This window comes from Parasteatoda tepidariorum, chromosome 5 (genome assembly GCF_982258835.1).
Source record: "Parasteatoda tepidariorum strain Cologne lab strain chromosome 5, Ptep-v5.0, whole genome shotgun sequence".
Taxonomy (NCBI): domain Eukaryota; kingdom Metazoa; phylum Arthropoda; class Arachnida; order Araneae; family Theridiidae; genus Parasteatoda; species Parasteatoda tepidariorum.
In genome coordinates this window covers 118,520,882-118,533,410 of record NC_141759.1, presented here as the reverse complement: position 1 = coordinate 118,533,410, position 12,529 = coordinate 118,520,882, and the positions used below count along the sequence as shown (strand labels likewise).

At 31.5% G+C, this 12,529-nt stretch overlaps 1 protein-coding gene and 1 non-coding gene across 1 annotated transcript; both read left to right on the top strand.

Annotated features, from left to right (window-relative positions):
- The window catches only part of LOC147810084 (uncharacterized), a 391,466-nt gene that overhangs the window by 25,253 nt on the left and 353,684 nt on the right, over positions 1-12,529 (top strand).
- Positions 12,259-12,329, top strand: LOC147810092 (small nucleolar RNA SNORD36). Its single transcript, XR_015434352.1, has one exon. It is a non-coding gene; the product is annotated as a small nucleolar RNA SNORD36 (small nucleolar RNA).

Here is a 12,529-nt window from a genome sequence, read left to right as displayed (position 1 = left end):
TTTTGTATTTGTGAATTTAAAATAATTCAACTTTAACATTTCCAGTGTAATAATTTTCCAAATAATAGGAATAATTAAACTAAAAGCCAACTTGTGGACTTTTCCTAAAGTTTGGAATCTAATTAAATTCTATAGAAATTAAACCAGTAACCCAAGGTTCCAAATATTCTTTCTCCATAAAATTGTTTATACTTTAAAATAAGAATAGTTCTTAAGATTTAAAAGTGTATACAGATTTTGTGTAAAACAGATTGCTATAGATTGAAATCAATGATAAATTAATGATATATATATATATAATAATTAAATAAATTTCTTTTAAATTATTGTTGTGTATTGTTAATTACTACTCATTTAATATAGATGTTCCATTCATGCATCGAAATAGGGGAACGAATATAAAAATTTGGGAGGATAAAGTTTTTTTTAAATTAAAAATCTTAAACTTTGATTGTATTAGGTTCAAAATATGAAATTTTTTAATAATTTAAAAAATTCTCTAATTTGTTTTTAAGTGTTTTATTTTCAGTTTGCTCGTAATGTATGTAGGCAAAAGTATCGAGAAAATTCAAGTAGTTTACTTGCTGGTATTTCCAAACTAATTACTTATCTTGATTAATCCTAATGGTTTTTGTCAAGAATATAAGTAAAAAAATACATTTTGAATAAAAGACTTAATAATAATAAAAAATTTTCTTTCAGGTTAAATAACACGGTAACCTGCCTGGAAATTTTAAGATTTTTACCTGGAAAAATCAGGGAAATTTGAAACCAGATTTGAGTGGCCACCCTGTTTATCCCACAAAAGTCATCGTACACTTTAAAAGAAAAAACTCTTTCTATTAGTAAATATTCTAATTTTTCTTTAAATTAACATTTAGTAGAGTTTACTTTCACATCTACAATTATGTGAGTTTAAAAATTTTACAGAAACTTTTACAACACTCAATTGTGAATTTATGAATTTTTCCACAAATTTTATAATTTTAATCTCTGATATGAAGTCCTTCTTTTAAGCATTTTATCACATGTTTCACAGTGCAGTAGGACACAATGAACTAATTTAACATATTCATTACTGATTTACCTCTTATGATGACAAATAATCAAATTTGGTCTATTTTATTATGACTAGGAGTCATTTTTGTATGATAAAATGAAATATTACGGAGTTAGCAAGCAAAAATTAAAATATAATTTTGCTATTATAAGTTTGATACTAAATTGCTAATAAATAAATAAAAAATAAATAAAAAAATTGAAGCAATTGATAATAATTTTGATTCTGAAATGCGAAAACATTTAACTGTACGATGGAGTAAAATTTTTGTTACTATTTCATTATTAATGTCTTAAAAATTAACTTTTGCTTTGTTTTTAAAATATTCCATGCAGTTTTGCTAAGAATAGATTATACGTCTTATTATCAAATACCCATTGTGAAATATTCATTTTAATTGATGAATATTTCAATAACAGTTATAAGTGAACGAACACTTTTGGGAGCCACTGTAATTATAAAAATTTATTGATATATAATCACCCGAAACGATTTTTCTTTGCTTAATGAAAATATATTAAACAATACTTAACCAAGGTTTTATTGGTCATTCTGTTTTTGCCATTTTGTAGATACACTTTGAGCAAATACTACTTAAAGTAACACATTAAAAAAAAATTTTATTCAATAAAAAACAATATATTCTGCAAGCTATACTTATTTTCTACACGTGTCTTAATTTTTAAAAAAAATTAATGTTGTACCAAAACATTAAAAAATAAACAAACAAAATCTTGTCAAGAAAATTTTTTTTTTCTAGATGATATGTTAAAAAAAAAATGACATTTCGAATAAGATATTGTACAATATAGACACTTTTCTTGTAGACATCCTACACTTTATAAGAAAAAAAAAAAAAACATTAACCTGGAAATTTTAAGATTTTTACCTGGAAAAATCAGGGAAATTAGAAATCTGATTTGAGTGGCCACCCTGTATAATTTCCTTACTTAATTATCAGTCCTGAATTTCATAAAATTTCTATAAAATTTGAAAAAATCACAAGTGGGTCTAATATAATTACCTTACTAAACCTTGCATAATTTTCTCTAACTACCTAAATAAAATTATTAAACAAGGTTTTTCTTAGATTATCACTAATAATCAACCGATTTTAGAATTTATTTTCACAATTTAAAGAGTTGTGCTTTTAACTGTATACTTAACCATCAGTTGAAATCTTAACAAGGTATCTTGATTGCAATATTAATTTGAAGGAACTTGTTCTCTTCTAGCTTTTGCCTGGATTCTACTGGTGATTCATATTTGTCCCGGGGAATAGTCTCACAGCATTGTCTGCTTAAAGCTTTTCTGTGAGATACGTTTACCAGGACTTAAAGTTTCTACAGTGGCTTATGCAGATTTTCATTTACTGTGAAAAATATCTCAGTGCCGTAACAAGATGACATATCAGTCATTAATTTTGCAATATGTATTACATATAATTATATATTTTTTAAATTCATAAAAATAATTAAGCTCTTTATTTTCTGGCACGGTTGCCAGTTATTAATATAATTGAAGTCTTCAACCAGAATTTTAAGATAACATGACTGCAGACACCCACTGCAGAATTTAAAGATAACATGATTTCTATCTATAAGAATGATTCTATTTTACTGCTGATTAAGCAGACAATATTTATAAAGAAGACTGCTCCTTTTCTCAGGATGTTGCCACTAGTAGTGGTCATATGATTGCACCTTCATAGAGTCAACCTGGCTACCAATACTCTCCCAGAGAGCAAAATAAGGTTTATTTTCACTCAGCAAAAACCTTTTAAAGTAAAACTAAAAAGGTTTGTAATACGGTTTACGTGTAAACCTTCAAACCTTAAAACGAGATATATGACAATCTGCTCTATATTCTACGCACATTACCCTAATCCAAAACCTTGGAAAAAAAGCTTCTTTATAAAAAACCTTAATTTGAGGTTGACTCAGGGTTTTCAAGCGTGAAAAGAATCCTTGAATAAAGCTAGTCTCAAGATGAAAATAATCTTAAATCTAGGTCATTATGAGGTTTCTTTTCGCAAAATTTTGTATGCCGTGCTAAAAGCCACCTTGTCATAATGGACAATGCAATTTGATCGTATCTCTAGTGTGACGTTAGCTAAAAAGTGACAATACTTTTTAAAAGGCCGGGATAGCCTGGTCGGTAGGGCGCTGGGCCCATATCCAAGAGGTCGTGGGTTCGATCCTCGCCGGCCGAAGACTCCCCGTGTAGTAAATGGTGACTGATGCACGTTAAATCTGTCGAGTCTCAAAGTCCTCCATGTTCCCACAACAAATCAATACCTCTGGGGGTACTAATCCAGGAGTTTCTTTGTCTTCTGGATTGATTCAAAATTACAAGGCTACGGAGTTGAACTTAAGTAGTCGTAAACCCATGAAATTGGGTCGGCTGTGCAACGACGGTTATAAAATAAAATACTTTTAAAAAAGCTTTAAAAAATAACTTTTACTGTAGTAAAAGTACATAATAAGTTAGTAGAATAGTACTTTGGTCTTATTTCTTCCTAAATTCCACACTTTCAGTAAAATCTATTTTTTTTTTAAATTTTTAAATTGTATGTTATTTAGGCTGGAGTGGAGCTGGACCAGCGGCCAAGTCCTGGGCTATATGGTTAAGGGTTTTCATAACCTAGGTACATGCTCAGGGCTTGGAGGAAAGAAAAAAAAAAAGTAGAATAGTACGTTAGTAGAAGTCAATTGACTAAAATATTGATAAGTATTGAACAAAAGCTGGCTCTATATCCAAGGAAAAGCCAGAGTTTCAGGAAACGAAAGGCGTTAGTTAACTTATTTTTAATAAACTAATTTTTATAACTAATTCAGCTTTTTATTTTCAACTAGATGAATATCCGCTCATCGATCAGGATTGACAAAACAAAAACAGTAACTCGGTACTTAACAACGCAGCGAACTCATGGACAAAACCGAACAGTATATACTGACAAAATTAATAAGCACAGGGTATCCGCGCACCTGGAAAGTCATAAATTTTGGTATTGAACAAAATTTGTCATAAAATGTCATGATTTTTACTGTATTTTTTAAAAAAAATCATGGAAAGTCATGGATTTAGGTCTCCGAAAAATCTAATTTTTAAAATGGAATCTCCCTCCCCCCAATTTCATCCTGTTCCAAATATCTGAATTTCTAACAAAATCACCACTCAGTCATAATTTATTTGAATATAAAATGATTTTATCATGTTCTTTAAAAATTATGGAGTTCTTTCAAAAAATGAAAGAAAAAAATATCATTTCTAGAGCGAATTATCCTTTAAACTCTCTTCTGTGATTTAAGAATTTTTATTATTATTATTTTTTTTAAATTTTATCAATTAAGTTCTAGTTGAAGCAAACCAGTTATTGGCGAATTTTTTTTTCTTCCGAAATGAACAGAAAAATCAGGAGTATTTCTTTCCTCTCTGATGAACACGAAAAGTATCTTTAGAATATAATTCTGCAGAAAATTTTTTTTTTTGCTTTTGTATTTTTTTCAGCTATTTTATTGTTGCAACTCTTTCCTAACTCTGTTTTTTAAGTTTAAAATCTATAAATATGAAGATAAAGAGTATAATAATTTTGGTTATGCCTATTTCGAATAATGTTATTACAATGCTTTTTTAAATTATTGTTGCGTTTTTGTTGGAGAAAATAGCAACTTCGTTAAGTCATGGAAAATCATGAAATGTCATGAATCTAAAATGTAGCAGATACCCTGTAAGCAAAAACATAGCAAACCCATTTTTTGTAGTTCAGCCCATGAAAAAATAGAGATTAACTGTATTTAACATTACTAGACCTCATATCGAAATTTACCGTTAACTTGGAATTTTTGTGAATAAGTAATTTTTTTAATTCATATAATAGGTATTATCCTTATTAATTAAGCATCATTGGCGACAATAATAGTATGGCGCTTGTTTGTGATTAATCTGAACGAATAAGTACAGCATACCTGAACACCATAAATGTTGCTTTTTGTAACAGATTATTTTTTAGTTTTTCAATATATGCATCTATTACATTACTTAAATGAATTGAGCGTCAGTGTTAACCATTTGACACAGAATTTTCATTAAACATATTTTTTTCATTATTTCTTTGTAGTAATTTATGTCAGAATAAGGGAGAAATACTATATTTAGAATTTTAATTACATATGATAATAAAATAAAATGTGAAACACCATGTCTTTTTCTGCGTAAATTTTTCATACGCGGTTCACTTCCAAACAATTTAACGCAGTGTATTTAAATCTTAGCGAAATAGTTATTTATAATTTAAACTTCTTTAATCTACAAAATCAATTATTAATACATTTAGTGAACATGAATAAAAAAAAAAATTCCAAATTAATAATTTTGAATTTTATATTTCAGTAAAATTACATAATTGTGTAATCTAACAAATGGAACGGTGATGGCTCCCGTTCGTTTCGATAGACTGACGACATGCACGCGAAATCAAGAACTTCAACAGAAAATTTTAACGAGGACCGATACCGCACACCCTTGATCCCTTCACAGATTGATCCAAGTAGTCTCTCACCCGCACGCTGGCATCGGCCAGTGATGCTCGACTTCGGTGATCTGCTGGGAACCGTGTCGACGATCAGTCAATTGCGGAATTGTTGTTGATTTATGACATGGCTGAAAAAAAGTATGCGCAATAACTCTTTTTTTTTATTATTAAAAAGAGCTATCAAGTATCAATGATTTCTTTAAGATTTTTGAGGAAACAATCGCTAACGCTTAACCAGTTAACCTCGCTTAAAGGAATACCATCGATTCCAGCCAAATCTATGCAATTAAGCGGGTTATTCGACTAAAAGGGGAGTGCAATGTTCATATCTTGAATTTCTGTGAAATTTTACTCTTTAATTGTATTTAATGCAAAGTATATGCGTTTTGATTAAATAAACTTAGTTTTATGATCAATAGACAATTATAATTAATACTATCTGTGTTAGTATCATAAAATATAAATGTAATTTAAAGTTACATAAAAATAAATCAATATTAGTGAAAAGTATAATATAAGTGACGCACGGTGACTGAGCGGTAGCGCTGTCGTGCCACAGGTCCCTGGTTCGATCCTCGGGCCGGGCAAGGTTGACTCAGCCTTTCATCCCTTCAGTGGGTCGATAAATGAGTACCAAGCATGCTTGGGAACTAAACACTGGGGGTTCCGCGTTCGGTTGACCACCTGACCGGAACAGGGGCGTACGCAAGGGGGGGGGGTTAGGGGTTTAAACCCCCCCCCTTGAGCTCAGACAAAGTGAATTTAAAAAATAATACAGACAAAAATAAAAATTTTAGTAGAAATTATGCGGGTTATTATTTTTTAAGACTATATATTTTTATTTGCCTTATGCCTACTTTTTTTTTCTCACGGTATTTCTCAGAATACTGATAAAACATTTACTATAATAGGGTTGTATTTTTGAAACCAAATTCACGTGATACTGTTACGGGCGAGCCCCGATCACTGGTTCCTTTCTGACCTGCCAGTCGCGATAGTTTTCGAGACTGGCTGGCATTCGCGAGGTCTGGAATCCTAGACGTTCTGTCGTTCTTGAGACAATTCGAGAATTTTGTAGATGCGGTTAAAAAAAATGATATGAAAGGGGGTTACATTTATTTTCGATTTTAGTCAGACTAAGAGTTATCTCTGCCGCTTGTCCTTCGGAGCTTGTTTCTAAATCTGTTTTGTTTTGGAGACTCTGTGCTCGTTGAAGTTATTCATTCCAGCTCGAAGCTTTGAGATCGTAGCTTAGTGGATATTTCTGTGCCAATATATATGTATATATTTTTGCTGTTCTTGGATCTTTAGGATGTCTAAACGCAAGAATTTAACAATTTTTAATTACTTTGAGAAAAAATCACGACCTGAAATTAGTGAGGTGACAGCATCTAGTACCAATGTAAGTTTTTCTGTTGAACAGAAATGTGATACTTCCGTTGAAGAAAACGTTTCTAGCGTAACAGAATCTGATGAATGTGAAAGCGGCCCTCAAAGTGTTACTTCCCACCCATATGACATTGGACTTTTTTCAGAAGATAATACATGCGAGGATAAAAAACTGGATATACTTAAAAATGTTTGGGAACCCAATCCAGCATTTGTTTCTCCTGAAAAAGGAAAAAGAAAATTGAAATTTCAGTACTAATGGCTTTATCGCTGGAAATGGCTTGCATATTCAGAGGTTAAGGGTGGTGCTTTTTGCAAATTTTGTGTACTTTTCGCCCCAAGTGGTGCCGGTTCTGGAAAGCACCCTTTAGGCCAACTGTGCAATGTAAAATTTGACAACTGGAAAAATGCTGTAGAGCGATTTTCTGAACACGAGAAATGTCTTTATCACAAAAAATCGATCGAAACTGCTGGGACATTAAACGATATTTTATTTGGAAAGATGAAACCTGTGGATGAACAAGTTCACTGTGCAGCAAGCAGAAGAAAATTAGAAAATAGAAAAAACATTACTCCAATTATTGAAACCATCCTATTTTGTGGAAATCAAGGTCTCGCTCTAAGAGGACATAAGGATTCGGGAATAATTGCTGAACAACCAGGTGAAGAGAACGCCGGAAATTTTCGGGCATTGCTTCGTTTCCGGAGTAAGAACGATTCGACTCTTAAGAACATTTTAGAGTCAAGCAGAAAAAATGCTCAGTATACCAGCCCTCGATTTCAGAACGAAGTTATTGAGGTTTGCAATATTTTAATCCTGCAAAAACTAGTCAGCAAGATTAATGATGCAACTTGCTTTTCCATTCTTGCAGATGAAAAAACTGATATTGCAGGTATAGAGCAATTATCGTTATGCGTTCGATATGTCGATAAAGAAAATTTTAACATCACCGAACAGTTTTTGCAATTCATTCCGGTGCATGACTTAACCGGAAAAGCAATAGCAACAACAATATTAGACCAATTACAGTCTATGAAAGTTGATATAAAAAAGTTACGTGGACAGGGGTACGATGGTGCTGCATCAATGAGTGGAAAAATTAATGGTGTACAAGCCCACGTAAGAAGTATTGTCCCATCAGCACTCTATGTACATTGCTCTGCTCATAGCCTCCATTTGGCTGTATCAAATGCATGCGAAATAACTGGCATTAGAAATTGCTTAGGGACAATTAAAACATTAGACGACTTTTTAAATACGCCAAAAAGACAGTATGTCTTCAGCAATAGAGGAGATGGAAACTAGCTCTAAGAGGGAGAAAATTAAACAGCTATGTGCAACCCGTTGGATGGAAAGATATGACTCAGTAACCGCTGTGGTGGAACTTTTCGAGCCTATCGCCGAAACACTACAAAAAATATCAGAATGGAAGGATAAGGAATCAGCTACCCAGGCTAATTCTTTACTGTGCACAGTATCTAATTGCCAGTTCGTAATATCTCTTTTGTGCATTTACAAAGTTTTCACCATAACAATCCATCTCTGTAGATACCTACAAAAAACAAGCATAGATTTGATAGAGGCAGTGAGTCTTGCAGAAGATATCATTAAAGATCTAAAATTAATGCGTGAAAATGCCACTGAAACATTCTCTGAAATATTCAGCTCTTCTCTTATGCTAACAAGCATTGGATCTTCCTCTTCCATGCAAATCCCTAGAATAACAGGAAGACAGAAAAATCGCGATAATTTTCCCTCATCGACACCGGAAACATATTTCAGAGTTAGTGTTTTTATTCCATTTATAGAAAATTTTATAACACAATTAAACTTAAGATTTGTATCGCATCGTGATATTTTGAAAGGATTTCAGTGTCTTCTACCTGCCGATCCTTTCATTTGCCAACCTTCAAAGATAAAGGCTTTTGAAGCATTAGTGGAATTTTACGCTGGAGATTTGGATACCTGTAAAGAAAGCCTTAAGTCTGAACTAAAACTCTGGTATAAAAGATTAAAAAGGATTAGTGAAGACTGAGGTAGTGTTCCAAAAACTGCGGCGGATGCTCTTGGAATGTGCAATAAAGATATAACACCAAACATTTTCAAACTCCTAGAAATATTGGTCGTTCTACCTGTTTCAACGAGTGCAAACGAAAGATCCTTTTCGACTTTGCGCCGTTTGAAGACCTATTTACGCAACTCAACGGGAAATAATAGAATTAATGGATTGACGCTCTTAAGCATTCATAGAAAATTTACCCCAGCTGTCGAAGACATTTTAAACGAACTTGCAAAAAACCCCGTCGTTTGGATATTACAGTATAAATCAATAAATTTTTAGCGTGTTTGTATACTGGTTTAATTCCCTATTTGTTGGTAAGTCATTTTTTAGTTAAATTCATTGGTTTTCTATGGAATATTCACATTTATATGGTTATTATTTAGGTAGCTGTTACAGTATGAGTAGTTTTTTCTGGCTTGATTTATTCCTACTTTTTAATAAAAATAAAATATTTTACCTCTTATTATAAAAAAAATTATATTCTTAAACTTAAAAAATAAAAACAAAATTTAACTAAACAATGTTGTCGAAATAAAAAGTCAAAATTGTCTAGCTGTCTAAATTAGGGAAGTAATAGTGCTTTATTACATACTCGAATTTCTTTTAGTAATTTCTGAAAATTATGACCCCCCCCCCTTGAAAAAATTCTGCGTACGCCACTGGACCGGAACATCTGCTTCTGAACCCCAGAGCCCAAGGTCAAGAAAACTGAGATGGGCACAGTAGGCTTTGGCCCTCTATGGGATGTCGCGCCGCTGAGTTTTATAATATAAGTACTAAAATATTATTTGATCCCTTCCAAGAAAATCTATAATTAAAGACTATTTTTATACCCGTTTAATTCGTCAATTTATCAAAGTCAGATTTTCCCTTTCAGTTTCTATTATAACTTTCATGACTTGCGTATTCCTTTCAAATACATTCAGATTGTTTTTTTTCTAATCCTCGTCTTGAGAAATTCTAAATTAAAGCGCTATTTTGGATTTTTTTATAAGTATATTGTTTCTCAGATTCATTGCTTTTTTTTTCTCCAATTAATCCAAATCCATTCTTTTCTCGCTCAGCTTACAACCAACTCAGAGTTATTCACTGGATTAAGCAATAATTATTCTTACTTAAGAGAAAGACACAATGTGTTATGTTTTTGAAACTTTTTCTTATCAAAGCTAATAGCGTGCCAGGAGGGGAGCACAAGTCTTGACAACAAAACAAATCACTCTGTGTCTTTTTTACATTCTAAATAATGAGTGAGTGAAGTAGGTCAAAGTGAGGTAAAACCCCCTTCGCCTACTTCAATGTATAACTCGCAGCAAGATTAGATTAATTTTTCAACTTTATCACTTAACACCTGTTTAGACCAACTAATTAATAGGAATACCCTATTGAAGTGAGTTCCTTTTGTATCCTTATCTTAACTGAAAAACAAAAACTTCATTTAGTCATCAAAAACTTCATTAAGCGGGTTATTCGATTATCCAATATGCAATTAAGTGGGGACAACGCAAGAAAATTCCATTCCGTTTTTCGAACGGTTTGTAATAGAATGTTTTAATGTCGAAAGTGAATATCGTGCGGCGAAGTATTATTATGCCAAATTTCATCCCTCTCTGTCAGACGGTTTAGTCCATAAGGGATAGACAAACAGACATTCATTTTTCACCTGTAGATAATGCTATAAAAATCACAAAACTCAATAGTTCTAAGTGAAGACACGCAAATGATTCAGAAATCAAAAATATTGCCTAAGGTGGAATAGTCGGATATTTTTATTCATAAATTTCAGCAAATGCGGTAACAAAGACTTACTTGTAAAGAGGAGTTTTGTTCACTAGATAATAAATTTTAAATGAATATTGATATGTTGGATATTAACTAATAAATAATGTTTTATTTTATTTCCTTCACTGCAACAGTTCTAGAAAGATTGTTAAAATATTGATCTATCTCTGCTCCACTAATGAAATGAAACTGAAAACTGGTTAAACTTTTTTGTTCTAAAAAATGGAATTTTGAAGTTAAAAATACAATATATTTTATCATTCTTTTGTCATAAAGTATGTTTTTTAAGTAAATATTTAAAAAATACACCAGGAAAACTAGTTAACGTATATTTTGTATAAAGTAAGAACTCCCCCATCCATTCGTCAGGAACCTTGGCTGTGACTAAGGTTACGAGGTATAACTATTTCAAGGGGTGTGGGGTCATTGCTTAGGATAGATTTTAGCTAAGTGTTAGAGAGAGAAAGGGAACCTTTTTCTTCAATCTACTGTGTTAGCCCTAGAGTGAAGAGAAGCTACCCTCCCTGAAAGGAGCTATTCTTGTATCCATAGCAACAGGCGGCCTCAGACCATGAGGTGGGGGGAGTTCTTACCATAGACAAACTATAAGTACTCAGTAAATTCTACATCCATTTATAATTACATTCATGTTTTTAAAATATAGGAAAGAAGCAAGTGAGTGCGAGCGAAAGGGACACATAGCCTCTAACATAATTGACAACTGATCTTTTTATGTTATTCTATCTAAGTCCTTTTTTTTAATCAATTATTCTAAACTAAATGCTCTCTCTCACACTTATTGAATTATTTTTTATTGTAAGCTGTAATTATTTTTTATTTAGTACTTAAACAAACACAAAGCTAGCCTACCATACATTAGTTATTTTTTTCCTTTTATCTTCTTCAACTTTTTTAGGAGAAGTCTTATAAAATATTTTCTATGAAATAAATGTTATTCTTATCTTGTAACTAATTCACATATTTTTTGCGTATCTAAATGTAAACCATTTTTTAATAAGAAAACTATAATACACTTGCTAAAAATAAAATTTTTATTTCGGATGCATTTTAGGAGCCAAAAGTATGGGATAAATATTATTTTTGATATGAATGGTCGTTGATTTATATATTCGTTTACGAATTTTAAGCTTTTTACTCACTTTTCCATGTATATTGTGTTAAATGTATTGAGGGGGGAAAAGTTGTACAGCAGACCGCTTTCGATTAATAAAAATTTTGGTTTGCAATAATTAATATTTTATTTTTTTAAATTTTTATTTCAATGCTGCAAATTTGTAAAAGAATGCTTCAATTAAAAAGAAATTAATTTTTTGAGACCACATATTTTATTAGGTTAAATCAGGTAACTTTGATAGTTGACCTAGCTTCAGAATGTCATATGAGGTATCAAGTGAAATGTCCATTTATTAGCTTTGCAATGATGTTTGAATTTTTTTTTCTGATTTAATTAGAAAAAAGTTACAGCCTTTTGTAAGTATGCAAGTCTGTGGTTTTTTTTTAATGAAAATTTTCTTTTTTCAAATGTCTATAACTTGGACGATTTTCAACTTAAAAATCTAAAAATTGTGTTTGTTCCACCAAATTTCCTTACAATCCGAGTAGGATCGGTCCAAAAGTGATTGATTTGACGTGGAATGACTCATTATAGAATATTTCCTCTGCTAACATTTCCTTCTACTTATT